This window comes from Trachypithecus francoisi, unplaced genomic scaffold (assembly GCF_009764315.1).
Source record: "Trachypithecus francoisi isolate TF-2019V2 unplaced genomic scaffold, Tfra_2.0 Contig00904, whole genome shotgun sequence".
NCBI classification, from domain to species: Eukaryota; Metazoa; Chordata; class Mammalia; order Primates; family Cercopithecidae; genus Trachypithecus; species Trachypithecus francoisi.
In genome coordinates, this window is record NW_022680981.1 from 3,317 (window position 1) to 14,288 (window position 10,972).

A 10,972-nucleotide genomic window follows, 5' to 3' on the forward strand; every position below is an offset into this window, starting at 1 on the left:
GTGAAATATCTTTTTTGGCATCCTTAATCTGAGAAAGCACATTTCTGAATGCATGTTGAAATATTAACAGGTACTGAATATTGGTAAATATTACAGTATATGTATTTCTTCAAATGTCTTCTATTTGTTCTTGTTGATTGGCACAGAAGTTTACATTGCTTCTCTTCAATTCTCTTCTTCTTCTTCTTCTATTTTTGGGCAGTAAAGTACGTATGGCTGTGTGCTTTCCCCCATGGAACTCCTATTGGTCTTCCGTAGCGCTGGTGCATCGGGCATTCTACCACTGCTGTAAGTGAAAGTCCATGGAAGAACTCAAATTGAGATCAGTGACATCCAGGAAATTGATGTTGAAGATGCTGGACTGCTGGTGCTGAGGGCGCTAAAGCCTGGTGTGGAACTTGGCGGAGTGAGGTCCAGCCACTCTATGGTTTCCCAAGGAGATTCAGTGAAGCTTAACTGCAGCCCACTGCTGTCCACAGAAGAGGGCAAAAACAGTGTCTGCATCGGAGAGAGGGGGCTGGCAAGATCTCATATGCATTGAAGAGGTCTTCTGCAGCCTTCCCAGAGAATCCATCCATTATCCCATCAAAATGAGGTTCTTCACTCCCAATTTTTAGAAGGGTGACATCACTCACCTTTCCTAGGGGGCTCTGGAATTTACTGAGACTTCAAGATGCTCATCACTGTCGGTGGCATGGATCAAAGGGGACTGGCCGCCAGAAGAGGCTTGTTCAAAAGAAGACGAGGGCTGGGGAGGACAGCAGCTGGACTTTGGAAGATCTGGGTATCTTTGGGACTTTTTGAAGACATGAGTGATCCTCTCTAGCGTCTGGCATTTCTGTGGGCAATACACGATGTGACTTGTTAAATCACTTCAAATTGAGCATGCCACGCAATATGAGCGAGTTACACTTAGATACGGAAGACGGCCATGCTTCCCTGGTCACGCTCACCACCCAATCTCATCTCTAAGCTGCTCTATCAATCTCCAATTCATTTTTCCCAAACCCTTTCCTGTTGGGAATTCTACTCTGTGATTCTTAAACTCTCTTCCCTGAAGGTTCCTGTGCCTACTCCTCTGACCCCTGGTGGTCCCTTGAGGACACTGAGTCCATCCCGACACTCTCAGTGAGGGCCTGAAGATGAGGGACCAGGTGCCACACCATTGCCACTTTCTGATTGCTACTCCCTCTCCTTCTGATGACAACTCAGCAGTTTTGGGTTTTGAGGGTGACACCAATGCCTCCGCCCTAGTCTTCTGGTCACTCCTCCTCATTCACTGAAAGCTCTACTTCCTACTCCATTGTCTTTCCCCCACTTCAGCCCTTCTCATTCTGTAACCTGAGCATCCTTGGAAATCACAGCATTCATGGTGGCCTCTCAGCTCCGACTTGCTCTCAACTCCAGTGATTCCCTCTTTCTCACCCGTCAGACACATCTTGGATTGTGTCATCTCCAAATACTGCATCCCTCTGAAAGCTCACTTTCAAGCTATGTTTTCCTCCTCGCTGTCCATCCTCTCCAAACCTCCAAGCCACTTATTAAGTACCTGGTAACAATAATTTTGCAACCATTTACAGTCACGCCAATCCACAGACTCTATTACGTTATCACTGTCCACCAGTCCCTCTGGTCTTCACTTCTTTTCTTGTCCAGCCTGTAGTTTTGGCACAACCCTACCTCTGGATGAGCCTGACCATCTGCCTTCGCTGAGCATGCTCTGGATCAGCAGAACATTGCAACAGAAAAATTAAACAACAAAACTGACTGGTTTCACTTTAGATTCTGATGTCAGACTACCACTGGCATTTAAGACTGCAAAACAACCCTGCTGTGTTTCTCCAGAAAACTCAATTCATTCATAATTAAGTCATAACTGCTCTTCTTCACCTGAATCTTCCACACTCCCCTTCTACATTCTCATGCGTTTCTGGCCTTGCCACATATTTCATTAAAGATATACAAGAGCAAGCCAGATGCAGTGGCTCACGCTTGTAATCCCAGCACTTTGGGAGGCCAAGGGGGGCGGATCATGAGGTCAGGACATTGAGACCATCCTGGCCAACATGGTGAAACCCCATCTCTAATAATACATGAAAAATAGCTGGGCATGGTGGCACACCTGTAGTTCCAGGTACTCTGGAGGCTGAGGCAGGAGAATTGCTTGATCCGGGAGGAGTAGGAGGTTGCAGTGAGCCGAGATTGCACCACTGCACTTCAGCCTGGTGACAGAGTGAGATTCCATCTCAATATATATATATCAACAAAATTGACTTGGTTTCACTTTAGATTTATGATGTCAGACCTACCGTGGCATTTAAGACTGCAAAACATATATATATATATATATATATTATATATGTGTAGTAATATATATATATAATGTGTGTGTTGTGTATGCATATGTATGTGGTGTATGTGGTCTGTATAAAAATACAGGCATCTGATATGAACTCTTCACATTTTTCCATCACAGAACTTATATACACACATTTGTTTGTACCCATCTCTTTCTTCTTCCCTTGTTACAGTGGAGGAAAGGTGTGTTCACTTGCTTGTTGTCTGTTTCCCTTACAGACTGTAAACTCTATAGAAATCAGGACTTCGTCTGATGCAGCACCGAGACTAGCACAATGCCTGGCTACCCTCTTCTCTGAGTCTTTGCTACCTCCGTCTCTGAAATCTTAAATGTTTTTGGCCTAAAGATTCTTCCCTGAGTTCTTTTCTTTTTTTTCTACACATCCTCCTCAGGTCCATCGTATTCATTTGTGTGGTTTGAAATTCTAGGTACACACTCTGTAATTTTTTAAGTAAATAAATGAACAAATTAAAAGATGACAAAAAGCACAGGTTGATTATGTTTTATTGCTAGCATGAATAACATTTAACCCGAATGAACCATCCAGTGGAAGGTTACTAATTGAATTTCACTTTGAGTTGGTGGCACAAAACGTTCATATCCTGTTTTTCTTTTCTCATAATTGAGAAGGCAGGCACATTGAGATTAGAACATAGAAAGCAGTAGAGCAGCAAGAGAAAACACTTAAGGAAACAAGGATTAGGCTGAGACATGAAAACTATTAAAGTGATTCTGAAAAATGCTCCTAGGACAAAGGCAGTGAGGAATCATCCACTATGCTTTCTTTTATCAGCTGTAAAATGTGCGAGAAGCTCAAAGGAAATGACTCTCCCTGAGGACTGGCTGGTACATCCGACTCACAGTGTGCATCTGATCTTGCCTAGAGTTCATTCCTTAAGAGTTCACGCAGGTTCAGAATGCCCTAATGGACAGGACACAGGCAGTCTTACCTCCACTTTCAATAATCACGTCCGGAGTTCATCCATCTGCTGACTCCGGGTCATTTGCTATTACAGATTTTTTTTTCTTTTTGAGACAGAGTGTCGCTCTGTCGCCCAGGCTAGAGTACAGTGGCCAGATTTCAGCTCACTGCAAGCTCCGCCTCCGGGTTCACGCCATTCTCCTGCCTCAGCCTGCAGAGTAGCTGGGACTACAGGTGCCCGCCACCTCGCCTGGCTAGTTTTTGTTTTTTTTTTTGTTTGTTTGTTTAGTAAAGACAGGGTTTCACCGTGTTAGCCAGGATGGTCTCGATCTCCTGACCTCGTGATCCGCCCGTCTCGGCCTCCCAAAGTGCTGGGACTACAGGCTTGAGCCACCGCGCCTGGCCAGAATTTCTTTTTTTAAAGACTGAATAAAATTCCATTGTATAGATAACACGTGTTGTTTATAATTCATTTGTCAATGGACATTTGGGTTGTGTCTACCTTTGGGCTACGGTGAATCATGCTGCTATGACCATGGGTCTATTGCCTGATGGCTTTTTAACCATATTTGATTCAGCTTCAGTATTAATTTTAGGCAGATAAACTGCTGAATGAAACAGTCTACTAAACAGGAGAAAGGAAAAAGAAGGCAGAATGCTTCCTAGCACAGAGTATTTTAGAGTCAGTTCTATTATTTGAGAGGTTTTCATCCCAGGGGCAGGACATCTTAGTATATAGAAAATGACTTTTTAGGCTCTTACTTTGAAGTGACCTGAATCTACCTCTTGCTTGGTTTCTGCAATGTGGTCCAAGAACTTGGCTCATATTTTGTTGGTTCTTCATTGCAGTAGCTTGAGGAAGCTGTAGACACTTGTAGGGTATGTCCCCTCCCTCTGGCTCATCTCAGTAGAGTCTTATTTCTGGGCGTCCACTTTGCCTGGCCCTTCTTTTGAAACTGAAGAATCAGGATGAAGGAAGGGGGAGAACAAAGGTTCTCATACCATCTCACTACTCTGAGAGCACAGACTCAATAAACACAGGTATCACTAATCAATATGGATGGGAGCACTGACCAAAAATATAAAGTTTGGTCATTGAGAGCCGAGACGGGCGGATCACGAGGTCAGGAGGTCCGAGATAAAGACGAGTCATTTATCAGTTCAGAAGGTACCAGAAGCTCTGTCTGGCAGGTAATTGAAATGAACTGAATATAGAATAAGAAAAAGAGGCAGAGAGCAGAGCATAGTTGTGGCTCAAAGTAGCAGAAGAGCCTTGCTTTAGGCAATTGTCTTGCAGCAATGTGGCTCTGGGTTGCCAGATCCTCTAACTTTTTAGAAATGAGAAAGCCCCTTTGCATACCTCTCCTATTATGTTAAATTCTTTTTAAGCCAGACAAAACTTAACTGCAGGCTGACTTTGATCTGTGGGATATCCGTAACAGCAACCGATGTAAATGTTCTTCTCTGGGTTAAGCACATATGAAGGGCTATCAAATACTTATCCAAGCTCCAACTATTGAAATAGGGGATCATTAATTGTTTTCTGTTTTTCTTTTCTTTTCTCTTCTTTTTTGAGACACGGTTTTGCTCTTGTCACCTGGGATGGAATACAGTGCTGCAACCTCAGCTCACTGCAACCTCCGCCTCCCAGGTTCAAGCAATTTTCCTGCCTCAGCTTCCCGAGTAGCTGGGATTACAGGCACACACCACCACACCCGGCTAATTTTTGTATTTTTAGTAGAGACGGGGTCTCACGATGTTCGTCAGGCTGGTTTCAAACTCCTGACCTCATGTGATCCACCCGCCTTGGCCTCCCAAAGTGCTGAGATTACAGGTGTGAGCCACCAGACCCAGCCTTGTTTTTTCTTTTTCCGACTTTTTAATTTTGAGACTTTCCAAATACAAATGAAAGCAGAGGATACAGTGAACCTCTTGCGTTATTATCCAGCTTCAACACCCATCAATGTTTTGACAGGGTCATTGAATTTTAAAGCCAGGGAGCACCTTAGGAAGTATTACCCTGACAATCACTGTCATCTATTTGAGAAGCGATTATGTACATGAACAAAGTGGTAAGTGTAGGTTATCTGGAATCCTTACCAAGTAAATATCCCTGTTTTGTATAAGAGAGGTGAAATGTTCACCTGAGCAACAGTGGCAGCTGGCAGATGGCAGAGCTGGTACCAAAGCCAGACAGGTGACCTCTCTCTTCTCTCCCTGCCTCACACAGCTACACACGCAACACTGTTTTCCAATTATTGTCTACTTAATTTGCTTATTTTGGTGGCGTGGCACATGACACACTCAGTATCAGAATTTACAAACTATGTGAAGTTTAATCATATAAAACAATGTCTGTTCATTGAGTCAGTCTTTTTATTCTTCCATAAAGAACAAATCACATGGTGACCTGCTTTACGGCATCTTCATAGGATGGAGGCTGTGTTACCTCTGAAATTGCTGAACTTGACTTAGAAAAAGTTGGGATGGAATTGAAAACTTTGGCCCCACCTTATCAGAAGAGTGTAAACCAACCATCTGCGTGGGTGAAATACGGAGAAAGGTATTGAATTCATGGGTCTGACATGATACTGTTTCTGTTCTAGAAAATACAGGCTAAATTTTGGAAAAATTGATCTAAGAGGAAAGAAAAGGTCCAGGGCTTAGAAAATAACTCCCATATATTAACAATAGTGAATGGTACTGTGGGTTTGTTGGGTGGCATCTTAGAATGGGAACCTTGCAGATCAATTTTCTCCCTTAAGGCACACCCTCTTCTTTTAGGGGAAAATAAGTAAGAGTCCAGTTCAGTACGAAAAAGATCAGGCCGGTGCGGTGGCTCATGGCTGTAATCCCAGCACTTTGGGAGACAGAGGTAGGCAGATCTCCGGAGGTCAGGAGTTCGAGACCATCCTGGCCAACATGGTGAAACCCCATCTCACTAAAAACAAAAAAAAAAATCAGCCAGGCGTGGTGGCGGGCCTGTAATCCCAGCTACTCGGGATGCTGAGGTGGGAGAATCATTTGAACCTGGGAGGTGGATGCTGCAGTGAGCCAAGATTGCACCACTGTATTCCAGTCTGGGTGACAGAGTGAGACAGAGTGTCTCAAAAAAAAAAAAAAAAAAAAAATCAACTCAGGAATTTCCAGAGTAATCTATCCCACAGGTCATTTATTCCAAATGGGTTATTTTGCAGAGAACTGGAGGCATTGCTGAGGTCTCTTTATGAACCAGCTTTGTTTATTGTGAGTGTGTTCTCCTGTGGAGTGTCTGGTCCACGTCAGGGTCTCTGCCCCTTCCCTGACTTTATGTTATGCTTATGTTGTTTGTCTCCTTTCTGCCACCTCTTCTTTGCCCCTTGAGACTCTCCATACCCTGAATCCTTCATACCCCTGACTTCTTCCACCAGCTGAAGGGTGATGTCTCTTCCTTTTCCATAAGGATACTGCACTGTGTCCTCTGCTTTGCGCATCTCTCCAATCCTGTCCAGGGATCTGTGTCCCTCTCTCTTCCTCCAACATTGTTTCCCACACACCCTGATCCTAATCTTTAACTTCACAGAAATTAGTTAATTGTTCACGTTGTTTTGCAGATTATGGCCATTTTAGTCATCATGATTTCTGGGACGACCCCAGCAAATGACTCCCTGGGAAAACTTCTAACTCATATTTGTACATCCTTTTACATGCACTTGGAGTGGATTTGTTTCTCTCTACAATGAAATTTATTTCTGCCTTTAAAGGGAACTTCATTATTGCTCACTTTGGAGGACATTTCCAGCCCTTTATAATCAATCTGTCCATCTCTCCCACCAGCATTTAATGTTGTAAGCATAGATCAGTCATTATTAACCAATATTGTTCTTTCTTTCTTTATTTTATTTATTTATTTTTTGAGACAGAGTCTCGCTCTGTCACCCGGGCTGCAGTGCAGTGGTGCGATCTCAGCTTACTGCAACCTCTGCCTCCCGGGTTACAGAAGAGAGAAGAGGCAAAGTGAATTCCATGTTGAAGCCTTTTTTCAGGTGCCTACCTTTTGCCATACACATGGGCTTTTGGGACAAGCGTTGCCCCCAGAACCGTGACTGCTGTCTGCTTGGGCTCCAGAGAAGGGCGGGTGGAGGCTCGAAGAATGGGGAGAGAAGCTTGGAGGATGGCCATCGTGAGCTCCTGAGTTCTGTAAAAGAGGAAGTGACAAATTACATGGCCAGCAGCAGCATACTTGAATTAGTGAGTCTCCTAAGCCATCTCCTATGACCACTTCCATTCTAGTCCAGCCACTGGCCCTCTTTCTGATCCTTGAACAGTTCCTACAAGATCTAACCTCAGGGCCTCTGTATGTGCTATTTCTCCTTCGCCTTCAATGCCTGCACCCCAAATATCCACAACTTTTTATTTTTACTACTTTCAAGGTTTTGCTAAATGTCCCTGGCCCTTCTAATTAAAGTTGCAAATTTCCAGCTGAGTGTGGTGGCTCATGCTTGTAATCCCAGCACGTTTGGAGCCAAGGCGAGCAGATCACGAGGTCTGGAGTTCGAGACCAGCTGGCCAATATGGTGAAACCCTGGCTCTACTAATAATACAAAAATTAGCCAGGTGTGGCGGCATGTGCCTGTAGTCCCAGCTACTTGGGAGGCTGAGGCATAAGAATTGCTTGAACCCGGGAGGCAGAGATTGCAGTGAGCCAAGATCATGACACTGCACTCCAGCCTGGGTGATAGAATGAGACTCCATCTCAAGAAAAAAGTAGCAAACTTCCAAATTACACACACACACACCCTTTTGCTTTTTCCCCATAAGATGTATCTTCCTCTAATATAGTACAGAATTTACTTTGAAATTGTTTCATTTGCTTTTAAACTGTCTCTGTTCCCATGAGAAGAGAAATTTTTGTTTGACTAGCTCAGCTAATTCCCAGAGATGAGAACAGGGCCTGGCACATAGTAGGTGATCAGTAAATGTTTGCACTATGCAGACCATTAAATGAAGAGTAAGATCTGATGATTTCTCCTTTAAACCTTTGAGGCATTGGTTTTGCCTATGATAAGGTTGGATACCAAGGAATCCTGGGAATCCTGAGAGCAGTGGTCAGCAAACTGCAGCCCACAAGCCAAGTCTTGCTCACTGACTTTTCTTTAAAATAAAGTTTTATTGGGACGTAGCCATGTGAATTTGCTTACATGATGTCTGTGGCTGCTTTGGTGATACAAGGGCAAAATTAGGTTGGGATGACACAGGCAGTGTGACCTGCAAAGCAAAAAATATTTACCATCTGGCCCTTTACAGAGTTGAAAATTTGTAACCCACTTCCAGAAAGAGGTGTGCACCAGGCATGGTGCAAGGTGCTCTTACCTGTGCAGTGCACACCTGGATGCTGATGGGTGAGGAGACCCTGTGTCCTTCTCCCTGGACCCCGGAGGATGAGGGCATAAAGTGAGGGTTGTTGGGTGAGGGGGCAAACTGGTGTGCTGTGGGCTTTTCACAACCCCAAGCGGTGAATGCTGAGGAGAACACTGTGGTTTGAGAAATGTGGAATAAAGTACATTGGTTTGATCTGAGGACTCCACACAATAGGCATTTCCAAGAGGCTGGAGTTGAGCCGCTTCACAAGCCGGCGGTTGACACTCTGAGCTGCTGCTTTGTCTTTTCACAGGTACTTGGATGCAAAAGGGCAGCTGGAGACAGCCTCTTCCTGCTTGATGGAGGCAGCCAGGAAAGGCAGTGGCTTCCTCTCTGAACAGTTATTCCTTTTCTGCTTCTGAAAATGCATCCTCAGCTCCTCCACCTGCCTCTGCTCTTGCTGGAGTTTCCAGGTGAGTTCGTTGATCACCTTCTGCTTCTCCACCAGCATCTTGTCCTTCTCAGAGTCCAGCCGATCCAGCTCAGAAGGAACAGACCCCCATTCAGGCTGCTCATGAGACTCCTCCGTGCACATGTGGACTGGGGACGGATGCACGCCGAAGGAGGGGGAGGCATCATTGAAGGTGTCTGGCCGGGGCCCGGCCACCAACAGGTCAGAGGAGGCTGTAGAGATCGTGGGGCTGGAGCTGGTGCTACCAAAGTGGTAGAAACCATTGGCGAGGGCACTGGTGGAAGAAATCTGGTAATTGGGCAGAGTGTTGGGTGTGACAGGAAAAGTGACAGTCGTTATATCCCCAAAGTTCGGCCCTGGGTTGCCAGAGCAGTCCTGGAAGGGTCAAAGCCGGTCCGTGAGGGCCGTTTTGGTGCCTGACACAGGCAGGCCCCGAATTCGAAGCTGTTGTTTTAATTCAGAGACCTAAAGAAATCAGAATGTGGTTAGTGTGCTGTATAAAAAGTGTATTCTTTATAAAATTAGCTTCAAAACATCACAAATGGAATTCTACAATACCCACTCTTTTTTATACTTCTTTCCAATTTCCTCTCCTACCCCTGATATAAACCAGTTTTGCACAATTTTAACAATTACTTTTAACTTTATCATATATGATGTTTCCATGGCCTTAGAGTCATAGAAATGTAGAGCTTGAATGAATGGTAGAAGTCGTCTAATCTACTGCCTGTCATCCCTCATGGCGATCCGTGTTCCCGTTTTCTAGATGAGAAAACATATCCTCCGGGGTTTAGACACAAACCCTCCAACAATCGTCTTGAAGTACAGCGAAGTCGGCAGCTTTTCTGGCTTCCTTGGTGAGGGCTCTTCCTACCACTTTCTCTTCCTCAAACCTGAGCATGCACCAGAACCACTGGAGAGTGTGTTACAAGGCAGACTGCAGGGCCCCACTGTGGGGTTTCTGGCTCAGTTGATATGTATTTCTAACAAGTCCCCAGGTGGTGCCCAGACCTGACTTTGAGAACCACTGCTCCTTATGAACATTTACATCCTAATTTTAAAGACCAGCTGTATAATAGTCGTCTACTGAGAGAGTAGGCGATGATAAGGCCATCGGTTCAAATCCTGGCCCTGCCTGTTACTAACTCAGTGATCAATCACTCCGTGCCTCAGCTTCCCTTCTGGGAAATGGAGGGAATAGCACTTTATGCATTTTTGTGAGGGTTAAAATGGCTTAAAATACATAAAGCACTTGGAATAGTGCCTGGCAAATGTTTGTGAATATAAAGTTTTGCTAATATTATTATGTTAACCCACGTGTGTATATATATGTAGGTTTTTTTTTTTTTTTTTTTTTTTTTGAGACGGAGTCTTACCATCGCTCAGGCTGGAGTGCAGTGACCGGATCTCAGCTCACTGCAAGCTCCACTTCCTGGGTACAAGCAATTCCCCTGCTTCAGCCTCCTGAGTAACTGGGATTATAGGTGTGCACTACCACACCCAGCTAATTGTTTGTATTTTTAGTAGAGATGGGGTTTCACCATCTTGGCCAAGCTAGTTTTGAACACCTGACTTCAAGTGATCTGCCATCTTGGCCTGCCAAACTCCTAGGATTACAGGCGTGAGCCACTGCACCCGGACTGAAATCACAGTTTGAAGAGCCAAAATCTGGTAGCTAGTTAAGTGTCCAGCAGTGGAATGTTAACGAGGTGGTGAAGTGATATACTGCTGTTAAAAATTTAAAAATTATTGAATATTAACACTTATGAAAAATATTCGTGATGTGTTAAGAAAAGAAGTATGCCAGTAATTTATGTACACGTAATTTTTTCAAGACAATTTCTTAACACAAAATGTTTATATGCTTTTTTTTTTTTTT

The 10,972-nt window shown here is 44.3% G+C and overlaps 1 pseudogene; it reads right to left on the reverse strand.

Moving 5' to 3' along the window:
- Positions 1 to 208: 208 nt before the first annotated feature.
- Positions 209 to 9,994, reverse strand: LOC117089877 (annotated as a pseudogene).
- Between the last annotated feature and the right edge of the window lie 978 nt (positions 9,995 to 10,972).